Raw genomic sequence first — 25,673 nt, 5'->3', positions numbered from 1 at the left:
ATGCATGCATGATGTGCAGAGGATGCAGCATTAACTTTGTCTTTAGACAAGAAAAAAAAAAAAAAGACTAACAAGCTGTGGTAATGACTCTGTAGTCGTTATACTGTGTCACACTGAAAAAAAATATATATATTGTGAAACCTCCTATTAACTTAAAAGCTTGTACTTTATATTTTAAAGCAGTCTGACTTGAAGGCAATTACAAAAAGTAATAGCTTAGGGAAAAGAGGCATAGCCAACTGTTTTGCGATTTTCTCAAGGTTACACGGCACCATATTGTAAGAACAGATGGAAGAATAGCTCTGAGGTTCTATTTTAACACTCTGTGATCCGAAAAAATGCAGGATTTAAGTGACTAGCAGTAACCTCCCACTTTTCTCATATTTAGGGCAGTTCTGTCCCTCAAAGTTTCGCAAAACACTGGCTTTTTTGCGCTAACTTACTAAGAGCAAAAACAATGAACAACAACAACATTCAAAAACAATTACAAACGCCCACAACTTACATTTGCACCATCCAAACTATCTCTGAATAATTAAGCCCTGAATCAAAACAGAAGCCCCGAACGTAAAGGAGAATGTTGACAGAAATTACACTCCAGGTCCACACTATGGAGAACCAACAGATGCCCATTAACGCTGATTAAAGAGACGTGTGAGACAGACAATTGAATAAACAAAGCCTCTCACATGAAACGAATTATTTGTGATGTTATGCTTTACTTTGAAAAGTTCAACAAGTGTTGATGAGAAAGCTTATATGTAATGCCAAAATCCATAAAGCTAATAGGATTATAGGCATGCACACACAAACACAAGCAGACAGCGTAAAGCCAACATAAGTATGAGCCTATACATGTTGACAAAGGAAGTGACATATATAATCCACACCAAAAAATGCTTCATTTATGTCTAAGAGGGCTACATATCAAATGTCTTCTCTCGAGGAGATATTCTGTGTTTATCCCAGGATCAAAAAGCTATTACACCAGAGGGCAGCATAAATAAAACAGCTGTGATCTAGAAAATAAGTAGTATTGTCGACCTTCGCCTCAGAAGTATGTGTAAATGCTCTTCCAGAGGTGATGGCATGCGGCAAAGCAGCAACCAAAGTGCATGACTGCACTGCAGAACAAGAGCAAAGTGTTCGTTTCAAGAACCATGAAGCAAAATAAGGCCCCCTGCTATTGACCTGCTGCTCTCAAGATTGACTTTGATACCTTTAAGCTTTACACAGATAAACTGGCAGGACACTTACAAGGAATTACATGCTAGTGATTGTGGGAATGATGACATTTGGCTTTAGAGCAGTGGTTCTCAATCTTTTTGAATTCATGGTGTCCCATTGTTATTACTTAAAATTATTTTAAGTCCTCTTGAGGCCCCCTTGGAAGTTTTCTGAGGTCCCCTGATCAAGAACTATTGCTTTAAAGAAAAATTTGTTGTATATCCTGTCGGAAAGCTAACCCCTAAACCTCTTAAAACTACTTAAAGTGCTTAGCTGGTTTCTCAAAGTTGTATAGGCTGGTCTGTTTTAATGGTTGTAAAGGAGTTTTAGGCACTTATCAGCTTGTCAGACTGGGAGACCAGCTGGCCAAACAGTTTAACCAGCTAAAACCAGCTAATTTGAACTGTCAGTAGTATTCATGCCTCATCATGGCGTGTCTTAACTTCCTGCTAAAAACATCAGCTGCCATCAGCAATGGTCATGTTGTGGATTATCATCTTGACAGTTTACACCTACTATTAAGAAGTGTTTTCGTCAATCCAATCACAAGTGGACGATGCTAAATGCAGGTGTAAAACAGAGTCTAAAACGTTTTGAGCTTGTCCAGTTTCCACTTCCAGAGGTAGTCGAAAACACATTTGAATGGATTGATTTCTTGGTGTAAATGCTCATGTGGTCGAACAGAACATTCTCTTCGCCTACTGACCTAATGCATAAACTTTATGGGAAGCGCACTAGCCAGACAGAATTTAAACTTTGTTGGCTGAGGAACTAAGGGCTTAAGGGTACGACAACGATGTACTAAAAATTATGTACTTGTGTTTTTCGCAACCCCAAAACGCTGTTGTCGTGTGAATGAACGTCCAAAACGCATGAAAAGTTTTCCGTTTTCCGTTCGTGTAAACGCCCGCTAAGTTTGGTTTGAGGATGAAAAACATACCAAGCACAATGTTCTCTCACCATTCCTGATTTGTAACACACACTCACCGAAGAGAAAAAACAGCTGCTGCTCTCTGTATGTTTTTACACCGTCTCCTTGCCTGTTCATATGTAATTTAAACTAATTTAAGGCGAGACACTACAGGTGAATAGGGTAAATTTTTTAACTAGCAGATATCACCATGAAACTTTCCCAGTTGATTACCTACATTAAGATGAGAAAAAAATGTATTACAAGTTTTCTGTAATTGAATGTTTAAATATGCAAATCAGGCAATATCTAATCAAATATGCACTAATTTGCATATATTTTAAAAAACGATGTCTGAGTATTGGATAAAGCCAGGTTAAAACATTTTTTTTCATTGTGTTTACATATTAGATGGGAAAAAAATTACAGAGGGATTTATGGATATCTACTTTTGTTATCCTGTAAATCAGAAAATACTGTCAATAGCCTTAAAAAAATGATTTTCGCCATGTTTTTTGGAATAAAATGTTATATAAATCAGGCTAGGAATAATATATTTACAAATCCCTCTGTAAATGTCTTCATAATATAACTAGGTACAAGTCTGGAAAGTTTGGTGTATATAGGTGCTACTGAAGTGGAGATTTCGTCCTTGGAGTATGAGAGAAAAGTCATTTTGAGAAAACGGGCTTTAAAGATTTTTCATCAGCCAATGAGATTGCGCATTCAGCCCTTTTACTTTCACGATTGGTTGCTGATAGAAAGAAAATGACCATATTTGGATCCGACAGGATTGTACACAAGAGAGGGAGCTTCCTAACGGTGCTTCTGATGACAGGCTGACGGCAGAGATCGCGGAGCAGCACGTTGATTAAGAACGCGAACTTTTGTTGAATTTATGAGAAATCTACAGATGCAAAAGACAAAGTGTAATAAAATAAAGACCTAAATGTGTATTTCGGACTTTTTTTCAACACAAGTCTGAAAGAAGACATGTTATTGAAGACAAATATCCCCAAATCTCAAAATTGACCAGTAAAAAAAAAAACGATGTTTTTGCCTGCCGTGTCTCGCCTTAAACTAGCATTCCAAAAAAGCTTATTTTGTCCATTAGAACAAAAGATCTGGAAAAGGCCATAGGCTACATTTATGCACTCTTTTTTTTTTTTGTGGTGATTTTTGCCTTTTATTGAGACAGGACAGTAGAGAGTTGACAGAAAACGAGGTGGGAGAGAGACGGGGGACGGGATCGGGAAAGGTCCATGAGCCGGGACTCGAACTCGGGCCGCCCGAGCGCAATGGCACTACATGTCGGCGCGCTGACCACGAGGCCATCGCCGCCGACTACATTTTCGCACTCTTGAAGAAATCAGAACAGAAGTGTTCGAAAGTGGACAAAAGAGATGGATTAAAACACCAGGTGTCAATGGGAATGTATCTCCCTCATCAGGGCCTTATTTGTTACAGTAGCATCAGTTGTCAGTTAGCAATTATAAGTTAGCATCGGCAAACATATACTACTACAACAAGTAGCTTATGCCACCATCATAATAACTGTGAAGTGAAATCTGTTCTTTAAAAGCATGGCACGTCTCCGGGATGATAAATTAGACCACTCGCTCAGAGGCTGCCACGACGTGTGACTAACACAAATTCAAATGACTTGAATATCCCTTGCCAAAAACAAGTTCATTTAATTTACATATGTTATTACCTTTAATGGTGCAGATGCCCCACGGTCTGCAGTGTCAGCTTAAAACTTGAGGGGCACCTCCCACCACACAGAGACTGAGCATTGCCTGCAGTGTACTAAAGCAGACCTTGTATTTAATGCAGATATGGGTGACTAAATATCAGGGAGATGGAACTCGCTCTCTGACTGGCGGTCACACATCAATTACAGGGCTGAGGAAATCTCTCTCACTCTCTCCATCTTTCTTTTAACTCTTTCCCAGCCACTGATGGACATTTCCGACAATCCATATTTTCACTGTTATACGGTAGGGGTCTATTATGCATTATCTAAAAGAGTGCAGAACCTCTGGTCCAAAACACAAGAGAAGAAGAAGCAGAAACAAGTGATAGAATAATCTATTATTCTAGCGCACATGTAAAACAATGCGATCATCAAACATTTAACAGTATAGAAATCAACACTGCCTAACGTTACCAAATAAAATGTCAACCCAGGATGAGGTATAGGACTGTGAAGCTGATGGACACAATCTATGTTTTGATCACAGTTCTGAATCTGATCTGGATGTAGACTTTGACAAAAACTGCTTTTTGTTCAAAATGTTGCTTTTTTATGAAGCATTCAAGTGTTGATCAAAAAGAATGCATGAAGCTAAAATAAAAAGGCAGAGGCTCTGTTCTTTTTATTTTTTATAAATCTACTGTATGTTCAGAGATTCATGTAACAAAATATTCTGGGGGTCATGAACATTTTGTGGCGCTGGCAGGCAAATTATAATTTTTTTATTCTGGCGGGGAAAGAGTTAAGCAGCAGTTCACCCAAAGAAAGATTACATAAATAAAATGAATTTCTTTGTTTACTGATTGTTTATTTATGTGAGTATTTATATGATTTACATGAGTAAATAATAACAACAATAATTATTATTATCGAATAAAATGTGATTATTTTTATTAAATGTTATATAATAATAATAATAAATATATCATGCTGATGTTGTTCAAAAAGAATAATAATAATTCATAATAATAATTCAAATAAACACAATATTTTAACTTGATTTGCACTTTTCATGTTATAGCCGAAAACCGATAAATTACCAATATTACAATTCTACAGATTTTTGTTTAAATTTTTTTTTTAAACAACACAAAGTAATCATTTTAAATGCTAAGTTACATTTTGGCATCACAATATTATAATGTACTGTATAAAATATACATATACAATATACATTTGCTAAAGATTCCATTTTTTGTGTGTTTTATTTTTTATTTATTTAGATTATATTTGTTTATTTATGCAATAAACTGCTTACCGGTATCGGCCAGCATTTTAAAAATTAAATTGTAACTATTGCTTCAAGAAAGAATAAAAGAACAGGTTTACAGTGAAGTATTTTGCTTTTCCAATGTATCACATGTACAGCACACTTCTGTCTGTGAATGAGCAAGCCAGACGCAGTGTGCTCGCGGTGTGATATCAGTTGGAGCAGTCCTAATTAAACAGAAGAGGATGATAATGTTTATGAGGTGGGTGGTTGGAGGCAGGTTGCTGGGAAGAAGACAATGTCTCAGGGTTCAGTGTGTGGCTGTAGATCGTCCTGATGTCTTTCCTCTCACTGTGGGGCCTTGAGCCACAAGTTGTAATTAGAGTTAATTGACTTACTGTTGAAAGTCACTGAGAACAGGTGCTCTGTTGCTGCACTAGAGGAAGATTAGCCATCCTTATAAATCCCCTCCCAAACCTGCTCGTCTTGTACAGTAGGTCCGCATTAGCAAGGCTTTGCTACTTAAAATCAAATTCAATTTGAAAAGGAATGATGCCAAGGAGCTAGAAAATGGTCCTGTCAGATTGAAAAGGCCTTGATCTGCACAAAGACAATTGCAATGTTCTGAGCGAGCTCATCGCACCGAGCCAGTTGAGGCAGAAAACTCCTCCCTCAGAGATCAGCCCATGCAGACCAATTCCCAAACTCCAGTACCACTTCAATAGCCAGCAGCACATGTCTGGTCTCATAACGTCAGTTTGTGAAGCTAACTACAACTTTAACCAACAAAACGATCCTCTGTCTGGATTGAGAATTCAACGGTTCCTCCAATCTAAACTCCTAGTAAACCCCGTTGAGAGTGTCTCTCCTGCAAATAAATACCCAGCATGCCATTTAGCTGAGCGTGTAATTTGTTTGCGCTGTGGACCGTGGTCTCTCCATGTCCCTCAGCGCGATGAAGACAGAGAAGTACCGGGCAGAGTGATGGTATGTCCGGTAATCCTGACTAAGCCGTGTGGTGGGGGATTGAAGGGTGCTGGGGTGTCTGACGCTGCAGTCTGTCAGCTGTGCCTGTCTCGGGCTAATTACCATCCTGGTTTCAGACCAGACATGGTGTATGGAAACCGGCCAACAACTGTAAGCACACTGCAATCCCACTCTGACCCCCTTACGCATGCTACTATTCTTATATAGAAAGACAAAAAAAAAAAAAAAAGGCTGTGTAAAAATATTGCTTTTCCAATTAATCGCGACCTGCATTTCAGGGGTGTTCACAAACAAATGGCTCTTTGAGCCTGCACTTTTTTACAAAATAAAAAACATACAGAGCAACCAGTCTAGTCAGAATCACAAAACGCTTTGGGTTCTTTTTACTAAATCAGAATCATTCTGTTCAACCAGTGTAGTCTCATTCATTATATTTGGAGTCAGTTCTTTTTAATTAATCAACAACATGGAATGCAATGTCTGATTCATGAACACATGACTCTTTTGAGCAGGGTTTTTTAAAGAATCATTAAAAAAAAAGTATCATCGAACAACCAAGAGCCTGTGAATCGGAATCGGGAAATGTGTATCTGATTCTTTCAATCATTCAAAACTAGACATGATGCTGTGAAGTCATTTTGTTGTCCTGTAAGCATGATCCAGCTTTAGATTTGGATCTAAAAACACAATTTTGGTAGAACTACTCTGATAAGGCAGCAGTTTATTTTTCAAAGGATGATACAAAAAGAAATGATTCATTAAAATGTGGAAGCAATTATGTGGCTGCTGGTCTTCATTTTGCTTATGGAGCAACAGTGCAGATTAAGAATCTCACAAAAGGCTGGACAGAAATGTCTGTTTTTAAAATACCAAACCCTCCTGAGGGTCTCTGCTTGGAGTTAGAGAACCGTTAGACCTAAGACTTTTTAGCTCCCATTCTGTCCTCAACCCCACTCAGGTCTCTTAATGATGAGCCAGGGAAAACACATTTGAGCTTTATTCTTTATGATTGGTGCTGCGAGTGGAAGAGAATGCTAGTTGAGTTTCATTCTCATGGCTGTCTGGGGGCATCCATGTCTGGTACCAGTAAACCTGCCCCAGTTTGATTTCCTCTGAGGGCTATGAGACCCGCTTTTTCGTTCTTTGTTTAGGGGTAAACAAATTTTGAAATACACGAGCAGCAAAATAGTGTTATATAACATCTGCAGCCGATAACAGCTGAGAGATAATTATGTTAATATGTGTTGCACGCTTGAAAGAAGGCAGAGCCTCCGCACACACCTAAACGGACAAATGGTAGTACCGTTGCCATTTACGAATCCCTACGACACCCTACGTCAAACGAATTGTGCCAAAATCGTGTAGTCTGAACCGGGCATTATGGATTTGGAACGACATGGCGGTGAGTAAAAGATGACAGAATTTTCATTTTTGGGTGAATTACACTGTAAAAAATGATCGTGATTTTAACGGTCAAAGACTGTAAAAATTCTACAGTGAAAAACTGTTAATTGGTTAAGAGAAAGTTTCCTTACTATATACGATAAACAACTGTGATAGATCTAATGGTACATTTAAACCGTTAAATTTACAGTTTTTGGAAGTCATAGTATAATTTACAGTGAAAAAACGTAAATTGACATTCCCACAATTCCTTGCGTGACACTTCACATTTGATGTATTTTTAATGAAATAACTATGTTTCTTCATAGGTTTCTTAATTTTTTCTAATCAGTTATGACATTAGGGTTTTATGTTACATTTAATGTTGTTAAATTAATGTTTATTGCATTTTTTTAATTTCACGTGTGTTACCATGATGGTGTTTAGTGTTTGTATGAATGACACTGTGCAGCTTCTGTATATTAGTATTAACTTTCTTGTGGTGAGCTTTAATTCATCATGTGATTTTATCTCCACTGTGATTGGTGGTTGTCAGTGTATTACTATGGTACAAAACAGATATAAATACTTCAATGGGTCAGTAAATGAACATTATATCAGATAATTAAATACAGTTTATTACTGTAAATTTAAGTAAAGTCTGTAAAATCTAAAATGTTGCTACCGAATTTCTGGCAACCACAGCTGCCGGTATTTTACCGTAAATGTAACAGATCTTTTTTTACAGTGTAACCGCTAAACACATTAGAGCAGACAATGAACTTTTTAATTTTTAAGAATTTAAAGAAACACAATTGCTTTTTAAAAATGCAATCTAAAAATTGCATAAAAATGTTTTATTATTGTATAATTTTATTGTTATATTCATATTTTAAGCAAATTAAATATAGTTTTAAATATGCCTATAAATGTATTATTTTATTGCTATTTAACTACAATAAAAAATATATTTTTATTTTATTTATTCATCAATTTGGAAAGTTATTTATTCATTTCAATGCTATTTTAATTAATAATTGATAATGCCGCTCCTAGTCCATAATAGGGATTTATAGGGTTCTGTCTGAAGACAAAAGTTGAATCTATTTCATGATCTATTCTAAAGGGTAAGCGTCCACACTATTAGGAGCACTCTTCCTATCGGTAAAAATTTCAGCAGGCACAAACCGTTGCAAACTCAGACATGAGAAGACTAGTAAAACACTAAGAAGGAGACAAGAAATCCTGTTTCGCTGTCAGCTGTCTTAAGCAGCCTAAAATCTTAAGCTGTATCGATGCCGGCTAATCAAACAGCTCCCTGCTCTGCTGAATTCCCTTTGATGTGGGCAGACACCTGGAATACTGATGCCCTTCTCCTTTGTCAGGCTGTGCGGATCGAACTCAGACATTCCACCACCATGTCTGCGCTCACCGCTGACGCACGCGGATGCAATTTCACTTACGGAGAATAGCCCATAAATCCCTTGGCCTGAGAGTGTCCTTCTAATGGGTTACTAATGAGGCAGAGCACAGAACTGGGTTCTGAGGCTGGGTTAACAGGGCAGAGTTTACAGAGTCTCTGAGCAAGGTGGTGTGTTTAGAGAGCCTGAAAGGGTTCAGAACAGATAAAACGCAGGTAAAGAACCTCTGGCTGCCTCTGGGTAAAAAAAACCCACACATCTGACACAAGCTGCGGAGCGGCAGCCAGATTCATGCATGCAGAGCAGTCTGTCAGAGGCTTCATCTGTGAAGAGCACTTGGGTCATTTTCAAAGGCTTTCATTATGTTTGCCAGAGTTACTCCAGCTTTCAACAACATCATTCTCTATCTGACAATCTGCCTGAGGCATCAGCTGAGCTAGAAAATGTGCACCATTAAAGATTTAAATCATTGTTGAAAAATTTATTATGGTAGAATTCTAAAAACACAATTAAGGGAGTTCTCATGACAAAGTCTTACTCTTTTTTTTTTTTTTTTTTTTTAAGAAAAAGAAACACATGGGTTATTTAGGCCCATTTGAATTGACAATAGATGGGCATATAAATGTGTTTATAAAATTATATATACAGAAATTTACTTTCATGTTGTATATTGTCGATTTTAATAGATACATGGCCAAAATTCATTAAAATACTATTTTGTCTAAACAAATAAAAAAATTAACGCAAAAAACTAAAATGCAACATAATGCACAGTATGAAAAATGAGATTTGCTAAAGGTTACATTAAATTATGTAATTTGACAAATGCATTTTGTGTGTGTATATATATATATATATATATATATATATACACACATACACACACACTCAAAATTCATTATTTGGTAGTAAATGGTAGTTAATGGTAGATAACGTAAAAAATTACAAATTGACAGTAAAAACAAATATTTACGTTCATAACTGCTACAGCGCCCCTTGTGGTGTAGATGAGAATGCAATGTGTACTTGTGTTGCGTCATGAATTGCAGTCTGACAGATTTCAAATCACAACAGCACACAAAATTGAGTTAGCTTTGGTAGAAGCTTCTGCATTCATGTTTTTGCGTAGAATATGTTCCAATTTAAATCAATATACCCAAGAATGACGAAGCGTAATGAATTTTATGATTTAGTCTTTCCGGTCACTGAATTCTCAAAGGTTGGAGGTGCATTTATGAGAATAGAAGTGCAGGGGTCTGTCTTTTCCTCTCTTTCTGTCTGTCCTTCTGGATGGTGAGCACAATAGAGCCAGTGTGCCTGTATTCTAATTAACTAATGAAGTGCAAAAAAAGAGCTGCCCCTTTTAGCATGAGATAGTCCCTTTCAGTGGAAACTACACACAGACTCTCTGAATAGTCAAACCATTTTAGAGCAAGATATAAAGCCTGGCATTGATCAACTCCAGCAATGGTGGCATTTTTGGGGTCATGGACTTGTCTGATAAGATTTATGTGTTTGGTTGTAACGTCCCCAGTGACCGAACCTGTTAACTTTTCCTTGCAGTATCTAACTGAACTTATTCTGCACTGCATCTTATTCACAACATACTGCAACCCTGCATTGTTTTCTTGCTTACTGGTGGAGATCCGCATGTTTCTAAGCAACAAAACACACCTAATCATTATCAATTTTAAACTGATAAGGGCTCATGCAAAAAAACGCATAGGCAGTTTTTCATCATTTTATGCAGGTAAGCACAGACCATTTTTTATTGGCTTAATCTGACTCAGATAAGTGGTTCAAGTGCTTCCTATCTCAACAGCAAATGCAGACAGAAGAAAAAAAAAAAGCCACAGACCAACATAAAAAAGAAGAAGCCCGACCTGACCTCGTACAGTATGCTCAGACATAACTAAATTCAATATTTCCCAGAGAGATAAATGGATAAAGAGACGCTATTCTTTTTATGGTCTAGCCCTCTAATAGTAATGCTAATTGTTGCCAAAATATGTGTGTGACAGAGCAAGCGTGTATTATTATTAAGCTCCATGTGTTTGTGTTTGAGTAGGTCACTGCTGACAGTAATTCTCACCTGTCTGAGCACTGCTAACACTATCTAATGTGTTTTAACTGCAGTTGAGAGTACTTGAACTTAAACCAATCTCTGTGCTACAGTACAAAGGTACAATTAAGCCTAACAGAAGCATTTTTCCCCTCATCTATTTAATTTAATGTGAACTGACTCCTTTATCTCGGCGTGCCTGATCACAGGAGCAGAGCGGTAAAGTTAAGATAGATCAAGGCCCTGGGAAAGGCCCTGAATTATTGGGTAAATATTCTTTCATATCATGGTGATATTGATTTGATGGGAAAAAACTGCAGCCACAGCTGATTCAAGATATAAAGTGTTTTATATATCAAGATATAGTGTTTTTTGTTGTCTGTTCCATCACTACTTTTAAAGGCACAATATGTAATTTTCACCACTAGAGGTCGCTCATTCAAAAGAAAGGCGTAGCTAGATGATGCCGGGAATGAGCGTGGAATAATGGGATGTCTTCACCTCCACAGCAGATGGAAAGGAATCCGACAGACTCGGGCAGAAATCATGTTCATGGATGAGCTAATGTATTAAAGTTTTATTAACGTTACTGTGATATGAAGCAGGGTGAGCCGAGAGCCGTGGGATTCCAGCGGAGCTTTTATTATGCTTATGCAGCAGTTGGCCGTTACCGCTCTTTTCGTTGCGTATGTGGGGTAACGCAGCGCTGTTTTACTTTGTTAAAACAATCATACTAAATACATTTTAGTGTGTGGTAAGTTATGTTAATGTTACTCTGTGCATTTGCTCTGTGGCTGGTATGAGAGACTTGTTGCACTTTGCAGTAATCTATATCAATATTAGAATATCGTATTAATAAAAGCTGAATGACTTGTGTTGCTAAATGACATGCAATTCATTTTAAAATATATTGTATGATGGAGCAAGCGCTCTCTGATTATGCTATGTTAGCCACTTGACAAAATAGTGTTGTCTCTAAGCATGGTAAAAACATTGTACTCGTGGTAAATCAAGAAAACAAGAGATTCAAACAATAGGACTAAACGTGTTGAGCTATATAACAACGATTAGTTTTCTGTCGATAATTGTATCCAAACAGTTGCTCACCTGTCTAAGAAACACTTAATATATTTGGTGTTTCCATGGTTTCTACGAAAGTAAAACCGGAAATCGTGGGTAACACGGATATGACGTCATTGACAGGCTATGAAATGACACGGTCCGTGTCCTGGTTAAAATATCTGATTTAAACATTTTAAATATTTGGAATAATGTAAGTGCACAAGTCAACAATATATATATATATAACATTGCTCCGGTTTTTGGATATTTTAATCTAAAAATCTTAAATTTTGTGCCTTTAACTCAAAATAGTGATTGGTAAATAAAAATGACAATAGTTTTTAAATAATAATAAAAAGGAGTTTAACTTGAATATATGGGGAGAGGCCCAACCAATTAAAATTATAATTAGTGATGTTAGTAATAATAAAAAAAAAAAATATATATATATATATATATATATCGCATTGAATTATATAATATGCAAATAAATTAATCAGATTACAATTAATCACATATATATCAACATTTGCAAAAAAAAAAGAAAAAAAAAGAAAAGAATTGACACAAAAAACACTGTGTCAGAAACTGAAATAGTTAAAAAGATATTAATTCTGTGCTGCCCACTCTCATTCTGGTTTGGCGAGGTGTTTTGTTTTGTTGTTGTCTTTTTTTGTGTGCAAATAAGGAATATTAAAAATATATATTTTACTGCATTATTGATTTGTTTATAAATAATTACACTAAATTACTGTTTAATCTACAGCCATAATTATAATATCTAAAACCATAATTATATAGAAATAATGTGCGCTGTGCAAAATTTATCTTTCTTGGCTGGATGGAGAGATTGGTCCATTATCGAGCAGATAGATCCTTGCTTTGGATGGCCCTCTCTTCAACAGTGACCTATCAGGTCTAGGAGCCCATTTCCTCTCTTCCGTTGCCTGGCAACAGGCCATAAAGTACCGTGGTTCGTGAGTGTGCAGGTCCAGTCAAAGCATGTATTGATGGAGGAAGAGACAAGGCCGATGGGTCTTTAATTGTAGATCTAGGCTCTGTCTAGGGAAGCGGAGACTCAGACCCACGTCTGCTGTATTCATTAGCCACAGCAAAAGGCCCTCACTTTGCATATTGACATTTTGATAAATGCTCCTGATCTGCAAATGCAGTGTTATGAAAGCTGTTCTACAACCTAGCCCACTGCCTGAGGCTAAGGCAGGCTTTTGTCTCAGGATAGTGTCAGGAGCTAACAACAGCAACCCAATCTGTCAGGATAGTCTGGATGCTCAAACAAACTTTTTTTGTGTGAGGGTGAAACATTTCACCATGCAGATTTCACAATGTGTTTAAGTTGGTCACAAGATTCACCCACACTTACCAACAGAAAGCAGCTTGGTTTGAAAGTTATTTCTGTGTGAGCTGTGCTTCATTCATCGCTACACTACTGACAATAGACAGTGGACCTTTTTTGCCAGCGCACCTTTACACGTTTTGAGCTAGTCAGAATACGTTAAGCTTACAGCAATTTAAAGGGATAGTTCACCCAAAAATTTAAATTCTGTCATCATTTGCTCACCCTCAAGTTATTCCAAACACTTATGAGTTTTTTTCTTCTGCTGAACACAAAAGAAGATATTTAGAAAAATATGGGTAACCAAACAGTTGGTTGCACTCCCATTAGCAGGCAAAAAAAGGTCCATTGTCTATTGTCAATAATGTAGCGATTAATGAAGCACAGCTCACACAGAAGTCACTTTCAATGACTTCTTTCATTTTTAGTTGAACTATCCCGCCTTTAACATCAAAACAGTATAAAAGCACATATAGAATAGAATAGAATAGAATAGAATCGGGCATTTATATAGCGCTTTCATATGTACTACTGTACACCCAAAGCGCTTTACAATCATGTCAGGGGATCTCTCCTCAACCACCACCAGTGTGCAGCATCCACTTGGATGATGCGACGGCAGCCACAGTACAACATATATTTAACTTTACATTATATAACTTTTCTGCTACAGCCTGTGTATTATTCGAGCTGGTAAACTGTTTAAAACACTTGCCATTTTGACATTTTAGAGTGTGGCAACACTTTACAATAAGTTAGTTGATGCATTAATTAACATGAACAAACAATAGCCGCGTTTCCATTACCCTTCAAATTGCGCAAATTGAAATTGCAAATTCGCCCAATGGAAACATGTCAATTTCGCAAAAACTCCCATATATTGCACAAAAAAAATTATGCTAGCACGAGGTGGTTTTTCAGGCAATTCGAAAAACAAATATTTCGCAAAACTGAAATGGAAACAGATTTTGCGCATTTACAGGTCACCTGACATAGATGGCGCGGTATGTTGGGACAGAAGACAAGACACAATTCTTCATTAAACTCAATTTAAACTCATATGAGTTTTTTTTATAACCTAAAAATGTTTAGGTTAATGTTAGCTCACTACGGAAGCCCTGAACCGCAACGAAAAAAAAAAAAAAATTCTAACATTTTAGAATTAGAATTTAGAATTTTAGAATTTCGAGAATAAAGTAGAAATATTTCGAGCATAAAGTCGAAACATTTCGAGAATAAAGTAAAAATTACGAGAATACAGTTTTGCGTAGAAGTCAATGTGCCACATAAAGTTTGGATCAGGATTGTGGTACCTCCTCCGACGGAGTCTTCTATTGGCAATGGCATCTGGGTCGAGAACACTTAACAGTAACCGTACTGCCTCCCTCTTCACTGTAAATCCTTTCTGGATACATTTTAAGTGTGTCATTCTGTATCCAATCATTTGGCCGGATCCCGTGATTTCCTCAGATATAAAGCTGCTACCTCCATCCAGTCTGAAAAGTGTTTTCGCCTGTAAAGTCTATTCCGGCGCAGTATATTTTGTAACGTCCTAAGACCAATGGTAATACCATGTTGGTAGGTTAGCACCTGTAGAATTGTCTTTTGTTGAAAGCCCAGATATAAGTAAAAAGTCACTATTATGTTTAAATCCATGTCCGAGGCACTTTGACTTCACAAGCACATTTCAAAAAAAGAACTTCTACGAAAGACTGTATTCTCGGAATTTTGACTTTATTCTCAAAATATTACGACTTTATTCTCGCACATTTTTTTTTTTTTTACATTGCGGTTCAGGGCTTCCATAGTTCACAGTGTATTAGCTAATGTTAACAGGTACTGTACAACATTTGACCTTAACAATTTTTTAGTAAACAGTGGAATGTTTATGGATGGGCCCATTATCTTCCATTGTAAGTGACTCACTATAACCCAGATATTTGCGTTTTTATAGAAAAGCAGGGACAAGTGAAAATACATTTTCTAGTAGTCATTATGCCACTACTGCTATGGATTGTGCTTAACTTGAACTGAACAAATAATATTTCTTTAATGTAGCAAATCCACAGACAGAAAATAAACTCATAATCACCGAGTCACTTTCTGCTGCCTCCTGCCTCCTTCTCTACTTCGAATATGTTTCTCAAGGTTTCACGGTGACACTTAGTAAAACAAACCCATATGCCTCAGGGACTTAGTTGGTGAGGGTAGATCGAAGAGCGAGTGAGTTTCAGGAACAGCTACATCACGTGTCGTGCCGGCTCTCTAAGGATACACTCCTTCAAAGAGCAAACAAAAAATGAAAGTCTGCCACTGAGACCCAATGAATGCATATTGCCATATCATTATTTACACAGTCCTTTCTGAATAACCGAGATAACGCAAAGCCTCGGGAAACCTTGTTTTTGCTGCTCTTAACTCAGTCTCCATCCATTAACCATAGGCAAAAACTTATGGATGCTACAAAGAGAGGAAGCTCTCCAAATCTTCCCAAATGTACCAATCGATTACCGGTTGAGAAGAATCCATAAAGGGTAAATAGTCTATCATTAAATTAGACAGAACAATTATTATTGTGCCACTCAGCAATACAAAAAGCTTTAGATACCAATCACATGAGTAATCACCTGTATCATCCGAAAAAGCTGCAGTCAGGTGTCCGTTTATGTGCATATCCGTGCATGCAAGCTTCCGTGCGGAGATGAAAAGAGGACCTCTATTCCCAGAGAGGAAGGGGATGAGACCAACAAACAAGATTTCCCTTTGATATGTGTTCACAGAAATACATGCAATTAAGACCTAGAATTACAAACAAGGCCACCTAAGAGAGCAGAAACCTCTACTAATTACAAATGTACAGCTAATAGGTTAAGTACACTATGTCTCCGACATTACTGTGGGTTAAAATAAATATTTTTAGTATAGGCTTATTAGTAATTTGACAATTTGAGGTTATTCAGTTCACATTTGTATAGTGCTTTACACAATACAAACATTCAAAGCAGCTTTACAGAAAATGCAATGTATTTGGGCATTAATGAACTGGGAATCTAGCATTAAATCAGGAAATGATTGGTCTAATCTCAATACTCATTCTAAAACAAAAATGCCATTTCTCAATATGTGTTTTTAAGCGATCTTGCGCCCTTGTGTTCTCGTACTATGTCATCATCAACCGTCAAAGTTCAATTCCAATACTCAAGAACACAAGTAAAGAGGACGCATGAAAGTACCCAGGTTTGTCCTTGATATCGAGGATGCATCAAATGAAGACTTGAGATAATAAAGACCTGATGAAAGCCTGCAGTATTTTATTGGCATATTAAAAAGAATGTTAACACTGACAAAGCATAGGTAACCTTAAACATACATACTCATTTTCACAAATACATACAGTCAAATAAAATGGGTAAAACTTTAGTTTAGAGTCCAATTCTCTCTATTAACTAGTTGCTTATTAGCATGCATATTGGCTGTTTATTGGTACTTATAAAGCACATATTAATGCCTTATTCTGCATGACCATATTCTACATCCCTTAAACCTACCAATTCTAAATTTAACATCTGCCTTATTAACTATTAATAAGCAGTAATTAGGCGTTTATTGAGGCAAAAGTCACAGTTAATAGTTAATTAATAGTGAGAGTTGGACCCTAAACTAAAGTGTGACCATAAAAGGATGTAAAATTATATTAAAATAATGCCTAGATTTAAAAAGAAAGAAATATTTTAATAGGTTATGATATTTGTTTGTGGATGTGTTTTGTGTCCTTGCATCCTTTTGAGTTTGTTCTTTCAAGGTATCCTGGCAAGCCTACTAAATCTACATGACTAATAGACAAACAAATCAAGCTCATGTAAAATATAAGGCTTCATTTGAAGTACTACCATGAATGCAAAGATAACATTTTAACACTAGACTCTGTGTTAAAAGTCCAAAAGTGTTAAAAGGTGTATTCACGTCAAGTCGGAAAGATCGCATTCACGAGCTGAATGCGTGTGAATGCTACCACAAAGTCATGAATACGAGTGGGAAGCTCGGGATTTTCTGAGTTTCAGAGAGAAACATGGCGGAATACCTCAATACTCTATGTATTTAGCAGTGACATTGTCAGGATTTATTATTTACAACAAAATAAGCTAATTTGCTGCACAAAATATAGCATTGTAATATAACAATATAATAACAAAAAAAACCCTGATGGACATCCTTTTTTTCTTCCTTTTCTAGAAGTAGAGTTTAAAAACCTTGCTGTATTTTTTTCTGTAGTTAATTAAGAGAAGGTACACCACCATCTTGCTATGGCAAAAGTGACTTGAACGCACCTGACGTCCTAAACACGACTTCCCAACTTCCTAATTTTGAACACACCAAAATTCCAAAAGGCCAAAAGTGCCCATAGTTGAAGAAAGACCCTCAATAAAAGTTGTCAATACTTTAAAATTGTATGGAAGTAAAATGCCACTAATATATCCTAAACCTCAAGAAATCTTTTCAACAAAGATGAAAAACATAAAATTAAACTCTTGACCAGAGTAAGCCTCTATTTTTCCTAATAGCTTCAAAGACTTCTGTTCAGCTAATGAGAGAGAGAGGGGGATGACTAATGGCGTTGCTCAACATATGGGCGTTGACGTTCTCAGTCAAGGGTTTTCCTGGCATTCCGGGATACCGCAAGCAGTGAGATTCTGCTCTATTCTAAGACTGAAAGATTTTGGGCCGTATCCAACTGGAATGGCTGAGAATGGAAGCTACCGCATGAGTGACTTTCGACAGCTGCTGGGCTTCAGAATACCAGTCTAAACAAACTTCATCTGAACGTCACATATACAAATCCAATCATTGATTCCCCTTCTACAGTCTATTATGATTTAGCCATGTGTCACAGTCTCGCAACAGTGACACTTCCAGCTAAATAAAACAGATGACCCACCGCTGACGTTATTGGAAAAGATTCATGTGATTATTTCAATCAAATACTTTGCTTTTGAAATAGGGCTGGATGGTATGGCTAAAATCATGGCTAAAACCTTTATATCACAATAACAGTATATATTTGATATATTGCTGGAAATATATTTCATTTTTAGATAGTATATAGTATACATCAGAAGCATGTATAACTTATTTAAGAAAAGCACTTATTAAGCACATACATAAAAATAAATATTTTTGCTTATTTTCTTTTTTTAACATGGGACTTGATAAACAATAAAATGAATGAAGTCTATAGCATCAACAACAGCCAATTATTTTCAGTTATTTTAAAGTTTAAATTTGCTTCAAATTAAAGGGATAGTTATACTAACACTTTTGAAGAGAACTTTCCCTTAAAGAGTGCACATTGCTGTGCACATGCACAGTACCAATAATGGAATAAATCATTATTAATGTTACTTTGTAACGAGCACTAAACTCAACAATAATACCAAACTATTTAGACCCATTGGTTATATCTCTGAGCTCTTTCAGATTTTCAAGGACTAGCAAATCAGGGTCCCAGAGGTCTCTCTTTTATTATTACAAAGAACTTAATATTTAATTTTTCAAAACTTTTTTTCTATAGCAGATTTCAAAAGGAACATAAAAAAAAAAAAGTTAGTATTATTATTTTGTTCATTTTATTTAGTTATAATTTCTGCTGTTGCACAGTGTATAGTTCACACCATCACACTATGTCCTACTCTGAATCTCTTTCATACTTAAAGCTTTTCTCTTGCTGATAAGGACACACAAACCTGTAGACCTCCACTGATTCGGGAACCAGAGAGAGCCTTGAGTCTGCCACCATAAAACAGGTACAGTACAGGCAAACATATAGGCGCAATGTAGAGGTTTTAAAAACAAACTATGATATCCTCAGTCTCCATATTGAAACATACAAATGTCAATATAAAATGTCCTGCAATGTTATGCACCATTACAACATTTACGCACCAATACCGATTATCCAGAATGAGATCTATCGATGCCGATTCAATAAAAACAACAGAGTAAACACAGACAGCTTAAATTTGGACATGGATTGACATACTTTTTTGTCCAGAACAGGTGATAACTCAGAGATCACCCCTTGTTAGTTCAAACCCACAACCTTATGTTTACCTGGCCAGACATCCGACATGTTGCGACTGACTCATTGAGTGTCTAGAACACCACAGAGAACAGCAGCAATATAATCTTCATGCAGCATTATATTTTTTCTGCCTCCCTCATGCACCACAGGATTGCCTCTGACATTTAAGGGAAGCATTAAAAAGTCAGCCTCCTCACTTTCTATTTTCCTTTGTGCCTGAGATTTGTGGAGCTCTCGGTTAGCGGTGGGATGAAGAGCATCTTGAACTTCCTCTGCAGCACTCCACTCCGTGATTTGTGGGGTCGCTCCTCAGAATGATTGCTTCCGCCAGTCTAGCCCAGATGTCATCAATCAACGGCAGTGAATGTGGAGAGTGAGTACTTTGGCAGATGTCCATGTCATTAAAAGGTGAAGAGAGCAGCACCCCTGCTGCAAGTGAAAGGTGATTGTAGGTGTGCTCCATGTTTACATTTGGGCCCCCGGAAATTTTCGCTTTAACTTTTGTGTTTTTTTATCCACCACATTTCTTCAGGCCTGAAGCGTCTCCGCTAAGGTGCTTCCCCGATGGGTTTCAAATCATAATAGTGAAAGAATGGGCCACTTGTTCTAACTTTGTTGTCCAAGGGGGTCTATCATCCACTAGTTTTGTGTTTAGGCTTAAAGCGATAGTTCACCAACAAATGAAAATGCTGACATCATTTGCTCACCGTCATGTCGTTCCAAACCTGTATGACTGACTTTCTTCTACGCAACACAAAGATACTTTAAAGAATATTTTTAAATCCATTCAATGAAAGTCCATAACACTGGACCCCACTGACTTTAGGAGACTTTTTGGGAGAAATATGCATTTAAATTTAATCATTTAGGCACAACCGTTCTAAATACAAGAAATAAGAGTCTGTTTACAGTTCTCAAATAAATGCATACTGTTCTTCAAAATGGGACAATGAAGAAAACAAATCTTTGCTTACTAAGCGGATGATGAGCCCCTGCAGGTTCTTTGCTTTTCATTAAGCGCAAGACTGTTGCGGTGCAATTTCTGAACGAATTGCTGTAAACAAACTCCGTCAGATAAAACCATTACCAAAGGCCATGGCGGAATGAAAAGATTCTTAAACTGGTCATGGAAATGAGAAAATATTAACAGTATTGATCTCAGAACCTCTCACTGTTCTTCAATCAGGCTGCCTTCAGTCTTGTAAGGAGATTTTTCATGGACAAATGAAGGTGGTTATCCGAATCGACAGTTATCTGAAGGGTAGACGTATACGGATGGGAATGTGTGGGCAGAAACAAAAATAGCGTAGCCAAATGTGTCGTCACCTTTGCATTTTTTCCTCTGTTCGACTTTTTCGAATGAAGCTGCTTAATTACAATCTCACTGCAAACACATTGAGCAGTTTATTCTTGGACTAGGAAATAGGTGCCATAGGCTTTTGTTGTTCTGCGTAAAATGGATTTGAGAGCTGTTTATTTGCGGCAGACATGCCAGCCGCAGTCCCAAAGCTTTTCTCTTGCTGATAAGGACACACAAACCTGTAGACCTCCACTGATTCGGGTACCAGACATCCTTGAGACTGCCAGCATAAAACAGGTACAGTACAGGCACAAAAACATATAGGCGCAATGTAGAGGTTTTACAAACAAACTGTGATATCCTCAGTCTCCATATTAAAACATACAAATGTAAATTAAAATGTCCAGCAATATTATAGGGGTGCACCGTTACAAAATTTCTGCACCAATACCGATTCTCCAGAATGAGATCTCTCAATGCTGATACAGATAGTTTGGTGGTTATGTCTCTAGCTTTTGTGCTGTACGATTCGATTTTTCTTATGCTGTCAAATGCTTGCGCTATAACCGGATACTATACAGGTACATTACTAGAATATTAACAACAGAGTCCAAACTATTATATTCAATTGCTATTTATTCTGAAAGTGAAATTAGTTTTGAGAAAAGCTTTAGTATCAGTGGTTTGCCAGTGTCACTTTGTTTGATATTTTGTTTTGTATCAAATTCAGGTCCAAACGCTTTGTAAGGCTGTGCATTTCTTCACACTAGTACGTTTTCATTTGCTTCTGCACTAACTTAGTTATTTAGATGGGCGCACTGCTTTTCACTCAACCCCTGTCTAAATCAGACAGCTCAGTGAGTGAAAGCATTCTAGCTGGGTTGAATTGAAATAGATGGTCTGTCTGTGAGGCATTATCATGGATATGCTAGTCAGCCAACAAGTCAAGAAGATATCCCTCCATATTTAATCTTGTCACTGATCTCTTAGAGAGACATTTTTCATCTCCCATTCAAAATAAATTGAACAGAGCGGTGCCCTTTGTATAAAGGTTTGGAGAACTGATAAAATCGAGGACTTTTGGAGAGCATTTAATTCCACTGTGGAAAAACGCACACCAGCGTAAATGAAATAAATGTGGAGAGCAAATTATATTTGACTAATAGTCCACGAGCGATGGCTGCACACTGCCTGATCATATGGCTTTCTAGTGTCTCTGCATAGCTAGAGGTCGCATCGGTTAAGTTACAATAATGATCAGAGCACTAAAATGGCAAGATTGTTAAATTACTGGCAAATTAACTCAGGCGACCACTGTGAGCAACTTGCATATTTTCTAATCTAATTTGAGGGTGTCTGGTGACAATCAAAATGGATAATTGCGTTGATTGCACTCACAGTTATGAAGTTCATTTAGCTTGATTTCCCATCCTGGCCATTAAAATGACAACAACCTGAAGACAATAGAGTCATCACTTCAGTTGGTTTAGCCACCATGTGTGACAAACAACGTTAATGTGCGAATCTACGTCCTGAGAATTTCTCACCGTAAGCATGAGCTTTTCGGCACTGAATCATGGACGCGATTGAGCGTGCACACGCAACTGATAACAAACCACCTAATCACCTATGTGATAACAATGCACCATCAGTCCCAACAAGAGCGCCAATTGGGTCTGAGACAGCTGAGAAGTACCATTTGTCACATTCTTAAACTTAACGAGGCAGTAAAAGTATTGAAGCTGTAAAATGCACCCGGTCTCATAACTATCAATAGAAAACACTACTACAGACTGTCTTTTACGCTGTATCATAAACAGGTTTGACCGAATGCAGTCAGGGAGCCCATATAACTGAGCTAAAAAACATTTGGTTTGTTCTGCGTGCTGGTTTGATTCATAATTTTTTACTATTTTTCTTCTGGCAGGTTCAGCAATCTCCATATAAATGCATCAAATTACCTGTATGAACCAGAGCATCACAAGCGGTTCGTGCCCGGCCATCTGCATTCACAGATTACCGCAGAATAACTGGGTACTGGGGGAATCTGCCATTTGCAATGACCTTATGATTTTCTCGCCACTACCGTGCAAGATTATTGCATCTGCATTTATTGCAGCTATTTGTGGCAAAAAACCCTATCTAAAAGCTTATCCTTCCTTTTGAAGGAGTGTAATCATGATCTGATTTATTATGTCAAGGAGGGAAGCTGGCACCATAAAATCCAGGCACACGAATTCAGTATATGCCTCCACAAAGGCCCCCTGTTAGCACTATCTATCTATCTATCTATCTATCTATCTATCTATCTATCTATCTATCTATCTATCTATCTATCTATCTATCTATCTATCTATCTATCTGTCTGTCTGTCTGTCTGTCTGTCTGTCTGTCTGTCTGTCTGTCTGTCTGTCTGTCTGTCTGTCTGTCTGTCTACCTACCTACCTATTATAAAATTATATATAACAAAAAACAAATGTTTAAGTGTTATAAATATATACAACTACACAATACATGACATGTATTTTTAAATTATAAAAAAATATTAAAATACATAACTGCTGTATGTCAAGTGCAGCTAGAATTTATTTTGGTTTATTTATTTACAGTAATAAATAAATAAATAAATAAATAAATAAATAAATAACATAAATAACATAAATATGAATCATGTAAAGTTGCATTTTAAACAAACACATTAAGTTTTTAAACAAAATAATATTATATAATAATCAATATTTAAATGGTTTATTTTTAATAAACCAAAATAAATTGCAACTGAACTTGACAGCAAGTGATCTCGTATCATCACGTATGAAAAAGAATTGAGTTTAACAGTTTTATCATTTGAAGGGCACCTATTATGCCCCTTTTCACAAAATGTAAAATAAGTCTCTGATGTCCCCAGAGTATGTATGTTAAGTTTTTTCTTACAGCATGTTTCAATTGTCATTTTTTGGGGCTCAGAAAAACGTGCCGTTTTAGTGTGTATCCCTTTAAATGCAAATTAACTGCTGCTGCCGGCCCAGGGGGCGGAGCATCATGAGCTTGCGCTAAGAGCCAGGACAATCTCATCTGATAATATCAAAACAGAAACTCTCAGTAGTGGTGTTCATTTCGACTCGGAGTCGGACAATAATGCCTACAGAGCCAGAGAATATATGCTGTATGGAGATAGAACAGGAATAGTTTAGTTTAATAATTATGGTTATTTGTCATCTGCTTTTATCCACTATTAATACAAGCCTGCTGTAGCAGACCCCATCCGAATGATGACCAAAATATACTGATGAGTTCAATTAAGTTTATTGTACCTTACACAAAAGACGAAGCCTTAGTTTTACTCCAGAAAATCACTGTAAGAGCCGAATAAACACAGTATATAAGTGTGCATTAAAGTCTTATCCATAAACTCTCTCTCTCCCTTTCATTATCATGGAACATACACAGCGAAATACACAAAACACTCGTTAGAACTAACAGTAAACAAATATATACACACCTTTCCAGTGGGTGCTTAATCAACTGGTAAACCTTATATACGTAAAATGACTCGATGAGCTGTCATAAAGTGCGCGCTCTCACTTTCATTTCTGCCGTGATCAGTAACGTTAGGCCTGTCGCTCTGGAGACCGTAAGCTGGATCACGAACAGTACAGATCCATCCTCGAGTAACAACCAGAGTAAATGAAGACTGCTAAGTTCATTCTTACATCCAACAACAAAACACCTCAATCGCTTAGGAGACATTCTTGTCTACAGCTGCTCAAGCGTCAAACAATGGCAGACTGTGTCCAGCTCACTCAGGGCGGGTCTATACTCAAACTGCAGTGTCAATCAACAGTCGTGGGAGGGGCCTGTGCAAAGTGATGTCACATTGCCCCGAATCTGAGAACAGCTCGTTCTGAGACAGTGCTTATGATTTATGGGGATTTTTAGAAAAGCACTTGGTGGATTTTTATCATTATAGGGTGGTTGTGTACACACACCGCCAACACACATTTATGTTCAAACACCATGTAAAAGCGAATTTTGCATAATAGGTGCCCTTTAACTTGATGAAATATAAATTGTTGTGGGAGCTAGATTCAATCAGAGGGGACATATACACCCTCAGTTTGAATAGGTATGGGGATTCTGTTTGTATTATTCATTCCAACTCCTGCGTCTCACCGGAGGGACCAACAGGATGCCATTAGTGACGACTGTCATGTGACAACCGGAGAAGAGAGGGTGCCAGAGCGCTCAGCGAGCAGATGTCGAAAAATCCTCACCGACATTTCCTAATCTCCTCCCAGAAGACATTTTCCATTCTAAACCCCATACACACGTGTACGTTTGTTAGGGGTATCCATGTTCCATCCCTGCGTTGGAATAAATGTGTCTAATGATGCCGTGTTGATGACAGGCAGGGGCATGTAATGAAAGAATCTCTGAATACAGTAAGCTGCTTGTTAGTGAGGTGAAGGATATTTGATTGTTAAATAATGGATGGCATAAGAAGGCATCTTGCAGTAAGGAACGAGGACAGCAGGTAGGAGGAGACACAGGGGCTTCCTGACAACAGCTGCAGAACACACAAAACTGTTTACGTGGTGTCATGCCCTTGAAATCGTAGGACATCAGGGGAAGGCGTAGCCAAGACTGGCTCCACAGACTGAACATGATCTCTGATGAACTGCCAACTATATCCCATCTCACAGAACACTGCCATGACTTGTCACGAGTAATGGCATTGAGTTTGCCTTTCTGTCAATCAAATAAAGGGCAATAAAAGAATAATACAGTTTAAAATACATTTAATCCTTTTGCCACCGTGTGCATTAATATCCCAGTCGTACTGTGTTTCATATTGAGAGCTTAGTTCAGAGAACATAATACTGTAATACTGTAGAAAATAACAGTTCCCCTGCACATCTGTA

At 37.3% G+C, this 25,673-nt stretch overlaps 1 protein-coding gene across 5 annotated transcripts in view; it reads right to left on the bottom strand.

The window, feature by feature from the left end:
• The window catches only part of ncam1a (neural cell adhesion molecule 1a), a 243,423-nt gene that overhangs the window by 89,243 nt on the left and 128,507 nt on the right, over positions 1 to 25,673 (bottom strand). The gene's annotated exons all lie outside the window — the stretch shown is intronic.

The sequence above is a fragment of the Rutilus rutilus genome (assembly GCF_951802725.1).
Source record: "Rutilus rutilus genome assembly, chromosome: 18".
Taxonomy (NCBI): domain Eukaryota; kingdom Metazoa; phylum Chordata; class Actinopteri; order Cypriniformes; family Leuciscidae; genus Rutilus; species Rutilus rutilus.
The sequence above is the reverse complement of the archived record's forward strand: the minus strand, read 5'-3'. Positions and strand labels throughout refer to the sequence as shown.